General features: G+C 55.0%; 1 protein-coding gene and 1 long non-coding RNA gene across 2 annotated transcripts in view; one reads left to right on the top strand and one right to left on the bottom strand.

Annotated features, from left to right (window-relative positions):
* The window catches only part of LOC103552764 (uncharacterized), a 58,545-nt gene extending 44,497 nt beyond the window's left edge, over positions 1–14,048 (top strand). The window contains exons 4-5 of the long non-coding RNA XR_011537673.1: positions 13,370–13,487; positions 13,911–14,048. This is a non-coding gene — a long non-coding RNA (uncharacterized lncRNA). The remainder of the gene's footprint in view (positions 1–13,369; positions 13,488–13,910) is intronic.
* Positions 1–16,047, bottom strand: part of PEBP4 (phosphatidylethanolamine binding protein 4) — a 186,328-nt gene that overhangs the window by 47,111 nt on the left and 123,170 nt on the right.

Raw genomic sequence — 16,047 nt, forward strand, 5'->3', positions numbered from 1 at the left:
CTGCAGGAAGGGGAGACTAACTACCTCCACCCCAGGCAGAGTCCCACATTTCCAGGTTGCGCTGGGTTCTGCAAATCATGCAGTTGGCTCTGCCAGGGGCCGAGCTGGGCGCTTCGGCTCATCATACCCCTTCACATCCAGAAGCCACTTGCTTCTCTCAGTTCTTTCTTAGGAGCATCTCCTCTCAGAGACTAACGTAGTCCCACATGAGCCTATGCTTGGACTACTGCAGCTGCTTCCGAGGGGTCCCCTGCCTCCGCCCTCTCATCCCTTCCATCACCCATGCGGCCAAAGTTGGCACAATAGAAAATAAGTTTGACTTTGTCACTCTCCTGCTGAAACCCCTTCCACAAGATTCCTCACTGACTTCAGGATCACATGCAAGCTCCCTGGTCTGCGTGCGTGTCTGATCAACGCTCCTGCCCAGTACCGTTGTAGGTGCCTCGTGGGTGGTGGCCCCCCACCCGGGTGGGCCCTCTCCACAGCTCGTGGCAATCACGAGCTTTGCTCCTGTCCTTTTCTAGGCCCTGAGGACACCACTGCATTTTATGCATTTTGTTATCTTACAGCCCAACACAGCGCCTGGCACAGAGTAGGTTTAGTGAATTGTGTAACCATAACCTTCAACATTTAAGACCCAAGGGAGTAAACATATGATGGTGGAATGATGGGGGTGCAGGTCCTATTTTTGAGGAAGAACTCTTGCCTCACCAACAGATATGGCAGCCCACGCCTTGGCCTCACCTGATGGATCCGTTAAATACACCTCTTCCTTCTAAAGCCCATGCCTCCTTCCCGGAGTCAGGCCTTCCTCACCCTCACGCTGCTTCTCTGCCCACTGCTGTTGCAGTGAGGCCTTCCGGGGAGGAGGACGTGCTCTTCAGGGTCGGGCAGACAGGGCCATACACCTCTGAGTGACTGTTAAACCCCCAGTACTCCAGCATAGTGGTAGATGCTAGCAGTAGGTGGTACCCAGTACAGATACGGTCTCTGCCCTCATGGAGCTTACAGCCTCGTGGCGCTTTACTTAACTGTCTGAGCACTGCTTTCTCATTTCCAAAAGGGCCTCAGAATATCCATTCTACAGGGTCTCTCTAGAGGTTGAAATACTGCATACAGGGTGCTTGGCATGGAGTTAACGCACCAGAAAGTCTCCAAATTGGCGTTCTTCTGCATCCCAAGAGGCGCATGAAGAAACTGGCCCTTCAGACACAGGAATGTCTGTGCACATCTCTGTAGGGATGTGAGCGGGTACCCATGACACATCCCTGTGCCTGGCCTTGGTGGTCCCCAAGAATGGAGGAGGGATTGGTGCTGGTGGTGGACAGAATGCCCCCGTGGTGCACCTGCCACTGGCTCTGGGTGGCAGCCCCCAGGAGATGTGCAATCCAGTATGAAAGTGCTCTCTTTTTCTTCTAACACTCTGCTTCACGGCAGGCATCACTTCTCTCCTCAGCACAGCATCTTACACCCCTCTCTCCTTGTTCCCAGATGCCTAGTTCTTCCTGGCCACCCAGCTGGGTCTCAACATGGGCTTCGGAGGAGACTGAACTTGGTTTGAATGATTGCTTCTGCCACCTGACAGTTGTGTGGCCTTAGGCTACTTATGGAATCTCCCCATGCCTCAGTTTCCTCCTTTGTAAAGTAGGGATAACAATACCACCCTCATGACTTTGCTGTGGGGATGGAGAGAAGAAGAGTGGAAACGTGTCCCGCACAGCACGAGACGGGCAGTCAACTGTCAGCACACGTGAGTTCCCGGCCCCCCTGAGCCACACTCAGGTCTTGGGGGCTGAACGGATTCTCTCCCCTTAGGAGGTCCTGCATTTTAAAGAGGGCACTGTGGCTGCCTGATAAAACGCCATAAATTGACTGGGGCGAAACTTCGGAGGAAGCAGTGGGGTGGAGGAAAGAGAGATTTTGGGGCAGGAAATGGCCTTCCTTTACGTCTGAAATCATACCACCTCGACTAGCAGTTCTCAGCCTAAAAGCTGTGACACACTGATGTGCTACCAGTGGTTATAGGATGTGTCACAAACAAATATGTTACTAATAATAAAGTGCCACAGTTTTCAAATAATCCCCCCCATTCTTTGCAAATTAGAGGGCATTCAAGGTCATCCCCATCATATCGTCATACCCGCTCACATTCCTATGTGATTTCTTGAGTGGGATAGGAAAGGGTGCACCCTAGAATTGAGCCCAACCTGGCCTTGCCTGGGCACGGATGTCTGTGGTCACGCGTGGCCTGGTGGAAGTAACAGTTGCAAGTCACTGACTTGAACAAATGTGAAGCTCTTGAGAAATTTAGAAGCCCTAGGTACGCTGCAGAGTGAGAGAAGAGAAGGAACCACTGCCTTCTGCAACAATGTGGTCGCCTCTGAAGACAGAATACCATGCAAGCAGCCGGATGTGAAGGGGCACCAGAGGCACAGTTCCACCCTCACGAAGCTCACTACAGGCCTGACTGACGACGGCAGCAGTCAGAACAATGTCACCTTCGGGGTGGGGGGGATTGGCTGGCAAGAGGCATGTGGAGCCTTCTGGGGCACTGGAAATATTCCATGTCTTGATCTTGATGGTGGTTACATGGTGTTATGGATTGAATGTGTCCCCTCAAAACGCACGTGTTGAAACTCTACCCCCTGGAGTATTAGGACGTGGGGCCTTTGGGAGGTAATTAGGATTAGACGAGGTCGTGAGGGTGGGGCCCTCAGGATGGGATTAGTGCCCTCATGGACGTCACGGGAGAGCTTGCTTCCCCCGTCCCTGCCCTCCTCCACTGGGGCTCACTTGGAGAGGTTGGCTCCGAAACCCAGAAGGCCTCACCAGAAGCCCGCTGTGCTGCACCCCATCTCAGGCTTGTTTATAAGCCACCAGTCTACGGTGTTCTGTTATAGCAGCCCGAATGGCCTAAGTCAATGGGTACAGAACCCTGAAGTTTTACTCTTAAGATCTGTGTTTTTGATGTATATATTTGTAACTTAATAAAAAATTATTTGAGAAGCACTTTGGCATCTCAGGCATGCACCCGTCAGGGTTTCCTACAGCGCCCAGGGACAGTTCCCCGGATGTTCTCAGGTTCCCGCTGAGGATTTTTAGCATAGAAGCCTTGGGAACACTGGGGTCGCATCAGGCCTTTTCTGGAGGCAGCTACTGGCCGTGAGCTGTCCTGGGTGGCTCTGTGCTCCTCAGAGCCACCTCCTGGCTGACGACTTCAGGGCTGACATCCTTGTCTCATTAGTGCCCAGTATGTCTGGGCAGAGGCGCGACCCTCACCGGATAGTCTCATTTCTCCTGGTGGGACAGCTCCCAGCAGAGCGAGAGCATGCACGTTACACTGCCTGTTTTGAAGTGCTCCCCGCCTGGGGCTTGGGGCTCTCAGGGGCGCCAAAGAGCAGCTGCGCAAAAGGAGGCAAAAGGCGGTCCATAGCCCAGGATGCTGAGGTGACTCTCCTGGCTGCCCATGTGGTGCTCATTTTGTTTGCTTTGTGGGTTACTTTTCACCCACCCCTTCGGTTGCCGAGGAGACAGTGACGCAGCCTCGGGTGGGGCCTCAGGCTCAGTCACTGCGAAGTCTTTTAAGGGATGGCGATTCAGTGAGGTGCCAGGTGCCCAAGGGCTGGTGCAGGGGGTGGGGGGCAGGGCAGCATGGGGAGGAGGAGAGGGGTGACCTGATTGCAAGAGGCAACAGGTTTGCTGCTGGCCTGCTGGCCTGCCCCAGTCAGGATGTAGCTTTTTACTCAGAGCCTCAGGAGGCTCACCCTTGGCTGTGTTACTAGCAGATAGAAGGCAGACGGTTCCAGAGGCCAGAGGGAACAGCCGTTTCCTGTCCTGGGTGTTGCATGGCCTGGGTCAGTTGCTCTCTGAGGCTCCAGCGCTCCAAAGCTCCTGCAGACCAGTCACGTCGGGAGCAGGCAGAATGGGTTTCTGTGCACCGACAATGCATTTACGGGCACCTGGGGGAAGGTGGCGGGGGGAGGTTGGCTGGGAGCTAGGATTCAGGTGGACCCTTCTCAATGTGAGAAATGGCTCCTCTTCCTCCAGAGATGAGGTCACTCGCCTTCCATCCTTATCGCCATCACCAATGACACTGGGACCCTTGGGACTTCACAGCCAGTGTGTTCTGTCTTCTGCCACCTCAGCCTGCAGGGTCTCAGGCCCAACAGCCTCCAATCCCCACCTGGCTCTCTGTCATGTATGGAGCCTGTCCTGGCCTCCCTCAGGCTCATGCTCCACACACCACCAAGTAGCCCAATTCCAAGCCCAGGAAGGCCGTTCAGGTGGGTCTACCGCAGCCTTGTCTTGGGCCCTCTCTTTTAGAGGCCCTGCTGAGACACGAGGTCTGAAGCTCTGGACTGAGCGTTTCAGTCAGGGTGTCCCGTATTCTGTTCTCCACCCCAGGGCTGCAGTAGCGAGCATGGCTCTCCCGACTCTGTGCCTCAGTTCTCCTTTCTGGGTCGCTCTTCCTCTCCTGCTGCATGAACTCCCTGCAAGGTCTGGCCGGCGGCAGCTCAGCTTCACAGTCTGAAACCAACGGGATCACTTCCCACTGTCGGCTCCACCCCTGACTTCTCCCTCTCTGTCATTTTCCCTATCACTCAGTCTCGAAACACGGAGTTATTTTTGATTCCTCTTTCTCCTTTATCACCCTTTTCTAGTCACTTATCAAATTCTGTCAGTTGCTCCCTCAAAGTGTCTCTAGCATATGTCCCTTCCTTTTTTAAAAATGAGTTTCATTGTTTTTCTTAGTATAAAAGAGAAATATGCTCAGTATAGGGAATTTAGAAAATACAAATAACCAAAAGAAGAAAATTAGAATTGCTCATCATTCCCCCAGGAGCCACACCCAGTCAGTCCCTTGCCCTTTTCTTTCTTTCCTTGTCTCCCCATTCCTGCCACCATTACCTTGTCTACACGCCTCCCCTCGGTCTCTCTGATCCCCTCTGGTCCACTCCGCCACCTTGGCCAGTCTAACCTTCTCAAATTCTGTCTCCAAGACATGTCTAATCTGGGGCAGCCACTAGCCCACAGGAAACAGGAGTCCCTCTGGGTGGAAGCCCACAGCTTGGCAAGCATATGGCGGGCACATTTGTGTGATTAGGAAGAAGGTTCCCCTTGCTCTGGGTGGAGGAAGCTCTGGGGCTCAGTGAGTGGCTGGTGGGCAGAGTGCAGGCGGCACCTCAGCCCCTGGCTGCCTTGTCTGTGGAAGCAGTAAGTAGCTGCAGGAGACGGCCACACCCTCCACGCCTTCCTCCCCGTCCCTCCCCACAATGCCCCTCCTTGGGGCCTGGCCCACCTCAGACGCCTACAGGGTCCAGGCCGGTCCCTGGGTGGGCGAGGCAGGGCTGTGAGAACAGGAGATGGCCTGGGTTGCCAGATCTTCACCCAGACTATTAGATGCAATCTCCCAATTTTTCAATCCCACCTCCTAATTCAACACGTTACGAAGCCTTGCCCAGGCTGAGCGAAGCTGTCCAGCTCTGCCGTGCCCACTCTCCTCTGAAGATGGCCGTACCTCTGCCCTGTCTCTCCCCTCATCAGCTTTGCTCCTCGCACAGCAACGTGAGATACCCGTGGGCAGTTCGGGTGACATGGTTTAGTGGAGAGCACACTTATTCATCTGTTCAACAAGCATTTAGTGAGCGCCAATGCAGGTTTTGCAGTAAAAAGCCTGGGTTTGTGTTCTGATCTCACCACTTTCTTGAGCAAGTCACTTAAACTCACTTTCCTACCTGTAAAATGGGGATTTAAGTAATTCTCAACCCACTGACTTGTGAAAAGGCATTGAAATCATGTATGTGACGGCATCTGTAAACTGTGAGTCTCCGTGAGATGTCGTTATTACCTGCTCTCCTGTCGTTCAGGGTGTCTGGCTGTATGTTTCTAGGTGGTGTGAACAGGCTCCCTATGGCAGTGAGCACATACGGGCATTTGATGAGTCCTTGTGGACTAGTTAGTAAAATGTATTTATAGGACCATGTCTACCTCTCTTTCAATAGAGGATTTGTATAGATTACAACCAAACCATATGCAATGAAGTGGTAATATAATAATATTGATAATGATAATGGAGTGCTGCTCCCTGCTTGCCACTGTGCTAAGAGCTTTTACAATCGTTGTCTCCTGTAATCTTCACGAAAACACTGTAAGGCAGGTCCTATTATGACCCCCTTACAGAGAAGAGGAAATTGAGGCAGTGAAATTAATAACATCTCCTGAGCTGTACAGCTGGGGAAGGTGTGGACAGGAGAGGGAAGGGGGATGAAGCGGCACAGTGAGTCAGCCCATGGCTTTGAAGGGTTGGAGATAACATATACAAAGTCATCTGCAAGAGTCCCAGGCCAATTGTAAGCGCTCGGTAACTCATACCTATTATTACCGGGTTCTAGGCACATTGTATACATTATTTCATTTAATTCCGTTTTTACCACAACCTTGTGAGGTAGGTGTTATTATGTCCATTTTAAAACGTAGAAACCGATGCTCAGAGAGATTCAGTGCCTTTGCTCAGGCCACACAGCTGGAGATTGAGAGGCGGGCCTGGGACCCAGGTCCCGCTGTCTGCTTTACCCTGTGGTCAGCTGTCTGGGGCTTACGAACCTTTCCCCGAGACAAATAGGAAATGCTCTGCTTCCTGTAATGTTGCTGGTGGTACTTCTGTGAGTCTATTAGCTGGAGGCCCCTGGTAAGGCCTGCAAGCAGCCTCCACCAGAGCCCACTGTCTCTCAGACACATCTGTACAGTTGGGATGCTGAGGGCTGGGGTCCCAGAGCTACTGTGGGCCCTCCCTTTAAACTTCAAGGGAACAAAGACTTACAGAACCTATCTTGGCCTTCCCCACCCCCTACCCATTTTTTTTTCCAAAGAAAAATGAAAGAATCCGATAATTACTTCTATCTACCACCCAACTGTACTAATTACCAACCTATTTCTTCACAGTGTGACAGACACCAGCTCTGGAAAACACATAGAGATAAATTAGCACTAATTGGTTTTCCTCTGGCTGTTTGAATTAGTATTTAAAGCTCCAATTACAAAGCAGAATAATTGCTATTAATGTCCTATCACAGTACAAAAGGCAGTTCTCCCAAGAACCAGCCCAGGTGTATCATTACTCTGATTACAGCATATTTAACCTGGCTCGTTAAGAGGGAGCCATAGGGGACAGTTTCAATATGGCGGACAGACCACTTCCTGTAGGGTGGAAAGCTTGAAGACAGAACTGTGACTGAGGGAAGAAAGAGGCGGGAACAGAAGAAGGGATGGGAGAGAATGGGGAAGAGCTGAGGCTGGAGGCCTGTGGGATTTCTCAGCAGGGCCCCTGGCGTTTCTTCCTGCTTCCCTCACTGTCTGCCTGGGGACCATCCTGGGTCTAGCCTACCCCACTCTGTCCCGAGCAAGCCTCCTCCTCAAACCCAAGGCCAGCCCAGCCCTCCGCAGGCCTTCCTGGCCCCTGCATGGATGCTTGGTGAGTCTGGCTGCCAACAGAAGACCCTGTGGGATGTTGTGATGTTGGCATCAGAATGGTTGATACCAGTGAGGAGTGGGGGCTCTGCCCTCCATCCACATCTCCTCTCCACGTTGGCTCGGTCGGGGGCTTCAGGACCCCGAGTGTGCTTGCTGCCCCCCTGCGGAGGACCTTGTGTTACCCTCTCTTTCTCCCTGCATCCTTCTTGGCATTGTTTTCATTCTTGCTCCTCTACTGGGACCTTTCCTGTTCTGACCAGAGGACTGCGGGTGAGTTGGGGAGAAGGTAAGCCTGGTGAGGGTACCCCAACAGGTTCTGTACAAAGGAGGTAAGGTAGAGGGTCCTGACTTTCCCTGCGCGGGCTAGACGCCAAGTCCTCCAAACTCCAAAGGCCTCAGTTTCTTCAGCTGTAAAACGGGCACAACAACCTCCCTGTTTCTGGTTCCCCAGAGCTACGAGGATCAAATGAGGATGCACGGGTGGGAAAGTCCTCGTCCGTCACGGAGGGCTGCCCCTAACTCAAGGGCGCCCTTTCCTCGCCTCTGGAGCAGTGCTGGCTTGCGGACGGCTCTCCGGGCCAGGAGAGCTGCTTCTTGCACCTCTTTTCTTTAGTCTCTTCTTCTCTTTCAATAGCTGTCCTTTCTCCTCTTCGTCTCCTTTTCTACTTCCACTTCCTCCTTTCCTCTCGGCCTCTTAGATCTCATCTATATCGCCATTCATGCTGGGATGCTAAGAACTCAATGAGCTACCCTTTCCTGGAGCAGCTGCGTTTAAAAAGGGAGGGCTATGTTTAACCCAAAGAAATGAGTCACTAATGGTGAACTTTCAGGCAAACTGAGATGATATTTTGTGGGGGAGAACGAGGATGTCACAGCGCTCCTTAGAGCCCCATAGGCAGCTGTCTACTCGCTGACACATAGGTTTGGTGTGGCCCTGTGCCAGGCTCAATGTGACGGGAAGCGTTAGCCAGAGAGGAAGGAGGCGCTGCAGATAGAAGGTGGCAGGAGAAAAATCACCCACAGGTGACTGAGGCTGCTGACTCTGAATGCCGAGGTCACAACATGAGGCTTAGGGGGGTTCCCGTTCTGGGGGGGGCTGGCAGTGAGCTTCTCTGGCCCATGTGTCCCCCCAGGACAGCCAGCTGTGTTTCCCGGGCAGAGCTCCGGTGGGGCGTCCCTGAGGCCATCCTGAGGGTGCAGCCTCCCGAGGCCTGCCACCACCTTTACCTTTGGCTGCTCCGGCTCCTTTGCCCAGAACTCTTTCTCTGTTGCCATATGGGAAATAAACCAAACTGACTTCCCTCATGAGGACTCCTCCGTCTGTTTCACCCCCTCCTCTGTTCCCTGCCCTTCTGTGCCCTCCGGTCCCTCACCTGCTCCTCCCCAGGAGTCCTTCTTCCTCAGTCCTGCCAGCCTCTGTGTGCCACCCCCTTCTCTGAATGGGAAGAGATGGCACAGAGTAAGGGGCAAAGTGGTGTCACTGGAATCCAGAACCTGGCTCAACCCAGCTCTGCCGTAAGTTAGCCGTGTGAGACGTTTCCCACCTGTACCAGGAGGGTTGGGCCCCCAGGTCCCTTCCGGGGGAATATTCCAGGACTTTATGGCTCTCTTCTCCCTCCTTCTCCACACCACCTGATCTCTGATCTCTCAGCAGCCAGTGCCGCTCAACACCCTTTGGGGACACTTGGGCCCCAAGAGCCTTGGCCAGGGGCTTCCCCAGGTGGGCGGTGAGAAGGCAGTCGGGGCCCGTCTGCCAGGGAGAAGCCTCTGGGTGGTCTCTGCCGGGTGGGCCCAGCTGTAGCAGCCTGGGAAAGGAGCATGACTGCCAACAAATCCCTCCTTACAACCATGCCGGGAGGGACGCGCGAGGGCCGTGGGTGGTGTTCACGTATGGGGGGATTTCTTTTTAAGAGACAAGGTGGGTGGAATGGGGGAAGCCAGCTGGCTGTGGGCTCTATTTCTACTGACAAGGCTTTACCCTGTAGGTGTGAGGAATTCCAATTAAATATGCAGCCTATTTGTCTGTGTGTGGGAGAGGGTTTGCTGGGAAGGAGGGGAGCGGAGCAGCGTCTCTGCGGCACCAGCAAACCAGAAATTAGCTCCGTTCATCACAGGCACACGGGGCTTCCCGCAGCCCTCCTGTGCACTCACAGGAGCGGAGAAGGAGACAGACAGGGGAAGCGCAAGAGAGGTTGGGGAGGCGGCTTCTCCAGACTCCAAGGGCTTCCGGAATCTCTGAGTGGGCAGGAAGGGTTGCCCGACTCCTTGGCTCTTGGGGGGTTTCCCGTTCTGGAGGCGTTGGCAGTGAGCTTCTCTGGCCCATCTGTCCCCACCAGGAACAGCCAGGGTCGTCTGGGCTCACCCCTGAAACAACAGGGGTCTGTGTGCACGTACAGGGGCGTCTCCAACTGGGAAGGCAGGTGGGTCTGTGGCCGGGGCTGCCCAGGGCAGACACTGTCACCTCTGCAGGGCCTGGGGACCACTCGGACTCTCCCCTTCTTGACTCCCATGTCAGGGCGGCACTTAGAAAGCCTCAGCGAGGGGCAGCAATTCCTCTGGAGAACAGAGCCCTGAAATGCGGGTGCTGGGGCTCACATGTTGCGCGCAAGGATCATGCCAAGGAATTTTGGGGGTACGTGGTTCTCCAGAAGCCGTTGCAAACCTTTTGCCATCCCTTCATCCCTCTTTTTACTCATAGATGGGATTTGGTAGAAAACATGAAAGTTCTCCATGGTACTAAGAGCAATCCATGCTGAAGCTGGTAAATACCGTCTTTCAAGAGCAACGTTATGTGGTTTTTGGGGGCTTTCCATGGGTGCCCCACACGTGAAACCCTTTGAAGAGCAGCTAGGCTAACCAGGGTCTGCGGGCCCTCCTGGGCACACCAGCTGCCTTGCGTTTAGCTTTTGAACCCCATGCCATCCTCTCTCACCCTCCTCCACCGCCGCTTTCTCTGTCAGTCCATGCTTCTCTGCATTTTTACTTATCTTTTCTTGGTGCTATTTCTGTCTCTATCTGCAAACACTGATTCTTCTGTCTGTTTCCCAACTGGTTAAAACACAGTCACTTGTCGACGTAAGGAGCTTAGTAATAGGTCATGGAATGGGAGGTGGAGAAGGGTTGGCTGGGCATTTTTCTGATCTGGGCACCCAAGGTGGTGGCCAACATGGCCTCATGTCAGCAGCCAGGCCTACCTGAAGGATGGTATGGAGACACAGCTTGGGTGGGTGGGGAAACTGAGCCGGCTTGTGACGGGTCCCAGAGAGGGCAGGCTTGGGTGGAGACAAGGGAAGGGTTGAGGGGGCGGGGCAGGGGCAGCACAAGCTGAAGTCTGCCGGGGAGGCAGCTGCAAAGGAGGCAGTTGTGCAGACAGGCAGCGTGGGCTGAGGACACAAGCGAAAGGCTGGGAAAGAGGCTCAGCAGGGCAGGCCTGCCTGCTTCCTCATTCTCTGATCTCTTTATTCCTTCCACTTCCCCTCGGGTCTGGGCCTTGGGTCTAGCACAGTGCATGCAGCCAATCGCTGAAGTGTTTCCCTGAGCCAAACTCAGGAGAGCTGGGAGAGGGGCAGGACACGGCCCTGTCCTCAGGAGGAACGCACCAGCTGGGGGCCACACGGAGCACTTAGAGAATGGCTGTTGCTGCGGCGAGCCCATCAGGACAGCTGTGGCCACGGTTTCCTGGGCTCCCGGAAGGAGCGAGCCCTAAGAGCCAGGTGGGGTTTATTTTAGATTGGGGAGGATGTGCTCTTGGGCGGGATCCCTCTAGGTTGTGAGAACTACCTGAGCCAGGGCCCAGGTGGGCTTGGCCTGGGGTGGAACAGGGGCAGGGAGGAGAGTGGGGACCCTTGGGGGAGAGGCAGGCCTCTGAAGGAGATGGGCGGGGCACATTTGGCAGGATCTCCCGGTAAAAACAAGAAAAAGGCAGGGAAGTTCATTTGCTGGCTCCCAGCCTGCCCTGCCTTCCTCACCCTGCCAGGTTCCCTCCTCACTCACGCTGCACAGCATTCCTGTCACCCCCAGAGCTGGGGGCGGTGACCGGGGTGCGGGGAAATGTTGTGAATGGCAGAGCTACTCTGAGTCCCAGCTTTCCTCTTGCGAGGGGGAGAGAATCCAACCATGAGGCACTTTCCTGGTGCTGAGGATAGCCTCGTAGGAGGCTGAGGGGTCCAGTTGGATGGGCAAGGCTGGGGAGGCTGCAGGCGTGTGGGAGGAGGGTTTTCACTTTCTGGCTTTGCCAGACCCTAAAAGAGGAATTACAGCCTGGCTGTCTCATTCCCAGGGCCATCACCACATTCCGAGTCCTCCCATCACCCATCCCCTTCTAACTCAGGGTGGGGCAGTCTCCCCAGAAAAGGGAACAGAGTCCCACAGTGGAGAACCCCTCGGACAGCAGCACTCCCAGGACAGCAACCACCACTGTTCCCTTCCTCTCTCTGGTTGCCTCTAGCCTCTGGAATGGGGTGGGGGCTGCCTCCCGCACCCCTGTTGCTGAGTGCCTTCTGAAGCTGGGCTCTCCTGCTTGTCCTGAGCTCCTCTGAGCTCTGTAGTGTGTCCATCTCACCCAGCTCAGTGCTGAGAAGGTGATGAGTGACATTACTCCTCCGACCCAATGACCCCCAACCATCCTGGGACAGCCAAATCGGTAAGCTGGGATCCTGCTGTCTCTAGGACGTCTTCTTTAGGGGCAGTTTTGGGGGCACACAGGTGCATGTGTGCAGGAGGGCAGGCACAGCATGAATGTGGACGGGTCCCTTGGCCTTCTCCAGTCCTCACCTGGTACCCTGCACATAGGAATGACTCCACCCAAGTGACTTCTCCCTGCCTTCCTGTTGTCCCCATTTCCCTCTCCTGTGCTCCTGGGAGGGGAAAGAGGCCTCTGCTGATGGAGCTGGGCTGGGGCCAGCCTTTCTACTGAGGTGAACAGGCCTGAGTGGAGATCTTCCCAGCAAGCCTCTTAGAGAAGGTTCTGGAAGTCCTTTCTTGTCCGTGTGCTGGGCATGGAGAGAGGTTCCCAGCCTTCTCTCCCGGATCTGCTGAGGCCATCTGGAGGGTGCCTTTTTGGGGAAAGGAAGTCCTTGGCCCCTCATTGGCACCCCTCTGCAGTGGGGACTCTGAGAACCTGTCACCTTGTTGAAGGCTGTCCTCAGAGGTGTGAGGAACTCCAATTAAGCATCCAGCCGGTCTGCCTGTGTGGGGAGCCTGGGGTGGGGGAGGCAGCCTTGCAGTGGCATGGTGACTAATCCTCACAGCACCAATTATGAGCCTCTGGGGAGGAGGTGGTGGGAAGGTGGGTGGGGGAGGTGGGGGCAGTGGGGATTGGGGTTTCCTCACCAACTCAGCAGTCTGGCTCTCTGTGCGGGTCCTGTAGGCCAGAGGAGAGTTTGAGAGCCCAAGAAAAGAAACCCACAGGGAGCCAGACTCCAGGCACAGGAGAACCCTGCACCTCTGTGGGGTCCAAGGTGCCCCATATTTGGACTCACTGAATGTTTTCTGAGGAGCTTGGATGTCCCAGGAACTCATTCTCCCTACAACCCTGAGGTCGCTGCTGTTGGCCTCAATGTACAGATAGAGAATCCGAGGCGCAGAGAGGTGAGTGACTTGCCAGAGGTCACCTAGCTAAGAGGTGATCAGACTGGATGCATTTATGTCTCTGACTCCAAGACCGGTGTGCTTTTTATGGCGTCTCAGAGGCACTGGGTCAAGAGCTTTAAGGGTCTTAGATGATCTAGTGCACCAGCCACAAGTGCCCCCACCCCCGCTATATGGCAGATTGAAAAACCCAGGCTGCACGCTGCCCCGCTGCCTCCCCACTGAGAGGAAAAGTTCTTCGGGAGGCCAGTGGTCTCTCCACGGGGAACGCTTGTGCACCAAACAAATACCTGTCCATCACTTATTGCAGGTTTAGCACTGTGCTTAGCACTGGGAAGGGCAAGGAAGGACCACTCTCCCAGAGGAGCGATTCAGCTGAAATTCAACAGGAAATGGAAGAGGCGCTGAGGATGAGAAGAAAACCTTCAGTAGGTGTTGCTGGGCTTGGGAGAAGGTGGCTTTGAACCAAGTCTAGGGCCTGAGCCCAGCGTGGGGCGGGGCGGAGCAGGACCTGCCAGTGGGCAGTGGGCGGGGAGGGCAGCAAGGGATGGAGGCCACCACAGCCTCTGCCGAGGGGTCTCTGCTCCTCTCCTTGGCCTCTGCAGCGGAGTCAACCCTGTGCTCCAGAGGCATGGAAGGTCTGTCCTGACGACTCAGGGGATGCTTTTAAGGGTCTATCTAGGAGGAGTGCTGGGGACAGTGCTTAAAAAGGAACAAAGCTTTCCAATCCCTCAGACTTCTGGGAAAACAGTAGGTTTCAGGCCTTGGTCCCCTCATGATGTTTCTCTCCATAGTTTGGGCTGTTAAAGTATAAGCTTACAGAAGGTGATTAGCTGTTTTTATTTTCCTAGGAGGACAAATGAGAGGAAACAGGGCTTAAAGTACAGCCCAGGGGCTTTTGATTGGATGTGCAAACCCTCCTGAGAGAGAAGACGGCACAGTAGTCTGCTGGGCGCAGTGGAAAGTGGGGTGTCTTCCCAGGTGTCCTGTGGCAGGTGATGGGTTACAGTCTCCTCCCTCACTCAGGCCTAGTCACTTTCACTGGTGACAGAGGCCCTTGTTTCCCAGGCCCTTTCTATAACTTTTTGAGGCCCAGAGTAGCTCCTGCCTTGAAATCCGCTTGTCGGGAGCAACCGGGTCCTCTTCCCTCCCCAAGGATGCACCGTCGGGAAGCTGCAGGAGCCACAGGTGTTCGTGTCTTTGCCTATGCCACATCTCCTTGATGCTTTGAGGTCTGCTGCTTTGCTGGCTGCTCTCAAGAGGATGCCCTTTAGGCAGCCAGAGGTAGAGTCCTGGGAAGCGGGAGAATCCCTGGGGTGGGAATTATGAGGCTGAAGGCATAACTCACCCTAGCACAACTCACCAGGCAGATAAGGTGCCTGGATCAGCGGCCCTTCCCAGCTGGAAGAATGTGGACAGTGATGGCCTGACTGCTCACTTCCTGAGTGAGTCTAATGACCAGCCTCAGACATTCCCTTCCATAAAAGGACCGGAGGGTTTCTAGGGTTCCTCTGGATAAGGGGAAAGGAAACTAACATGTGTTGAGTGCTTGCCATGTGTCAACCCTGTGCCTGGAACCCCAGTAGCCTGTGGCGTAGACGTTATCTCCCATCCACAGCAAGGGAACTGGCTCAAAGATGTTCGGTAACTTGCCCAAGCTCACAGTTGGCAACCAGCTGTATCGGGGGTCAAAGCTGGAACTCGTTGTCTTTGGAGTGGAACAGCCCCCCCATTCTGGGATGGCAAATGACCCTTTGTCCCCTGTCGGGCTGACCCTGGGGGGCCCTATTCTGAGCAGAGGTCCCAGAACCATTGCAAGTTGTCCCCTTTGGGACAGGGAAGGCATCCCCTCTTCTGTGCCCTGCCCACCCCATCTGGTTGCCCTTGGCAGTGAGAGTCCTGCTGGGGCTGGGGGCCTGCCCCTCCTCCAGGTCCCGTGGATGGAGGAGTAGGGAGTTCCGGGGAGAAGGGGAGCAGGGGGCGGGGGCAGCTGGTGGAAACTCCCGAGGCAGCAGGATCCGGGCTGGGAGTGGGGCGGAGGGACATGGGGGTGGGTTCCAGGCTTTTCCCCACACTTCCTCAGGGATCACTTTACATAACCAGGGCTGCTTAGTCACCGCTTTTTACTTTTTTTTTGGAAACAATTTTCTCAGCATCACAGCTCCCGTCTCCATCCCTTACTAGTCACCGGTGCTAGGGAAGTCCCTTTTCTTCTGTTCCCTAGGCAACCCAGCACATTTGCCTTTCAAATGATCCAAGGCCTGGGCGGGGGTAGGAGTTCCCTCCCCCTGTACCCGGGCCTCCCACACAGCCACTCCCCGCCTCAGTTGGCGCTGTCATGTGGCCCAGCCGCCGCCGCGGGGGGAAATCTGGGAGACCGAATGCCCTCCCTGGCGTCAGCCTCTTTTCTGGACCTTGAGCCCCGGCTCAGGCTTAGGGCTCCCGGCTCACGTCTGGAGGGGCCCATGTAGGACTTCAGACATGGCAGGCTTTCCTTACTCCTCCTCTAAGTGGGAGGTGGCAGAGCTGGGGCTATCTCAGCCATGCCCAGGAAACCTGGGGCTGGAACTAGCCACGCTGCCACCACACCCCACAGACAGGGCCTGCCTGCTGGGTCCCCTCCTTACTCTTAATGTCTTCTGGTGGGCGAGGATGGGGAGAGGGGAGGATCTGGGATGATGTCTTCCTCTCAGTCCCTCTCTGGCTCCCTTGTGTTTGCCCATGTCAACCTTGACTGGATGGTGATGCCCAACTGCCTGTGAACAGACTTGGGGTGGGAGTGGGGGTGAGGTGGGGAGGTCTCTTGGGGTGGGTGCTGGAGACACTGGGCAGAGGACCCAGAGACCTAGGCCTGAGCTGCCCTCGCATATTTCCCTTTCAAGGGTCCTGACGACACAAGGCATATGATCAGTGGGTTTGATACCACGAATGATGGGTGATACTGTGGGCTCTAAAAAGAGGGTGGCACAAAATCACAGAGCATGTAGG

This window comes from Equus przewalskii, chromosome 2 (genome assembly GCF_037783145.1).
Source record: "Equus przewalskii isolate Varuska chromosome 2, EquPr2, whole genome shotgun sequence".
Taxonomy (NCBI): Eukaryota; Metazoa; Chordata; class Mammalia; order Perissodactyla; family Equidae; genus Equus; species Equus przewalskii.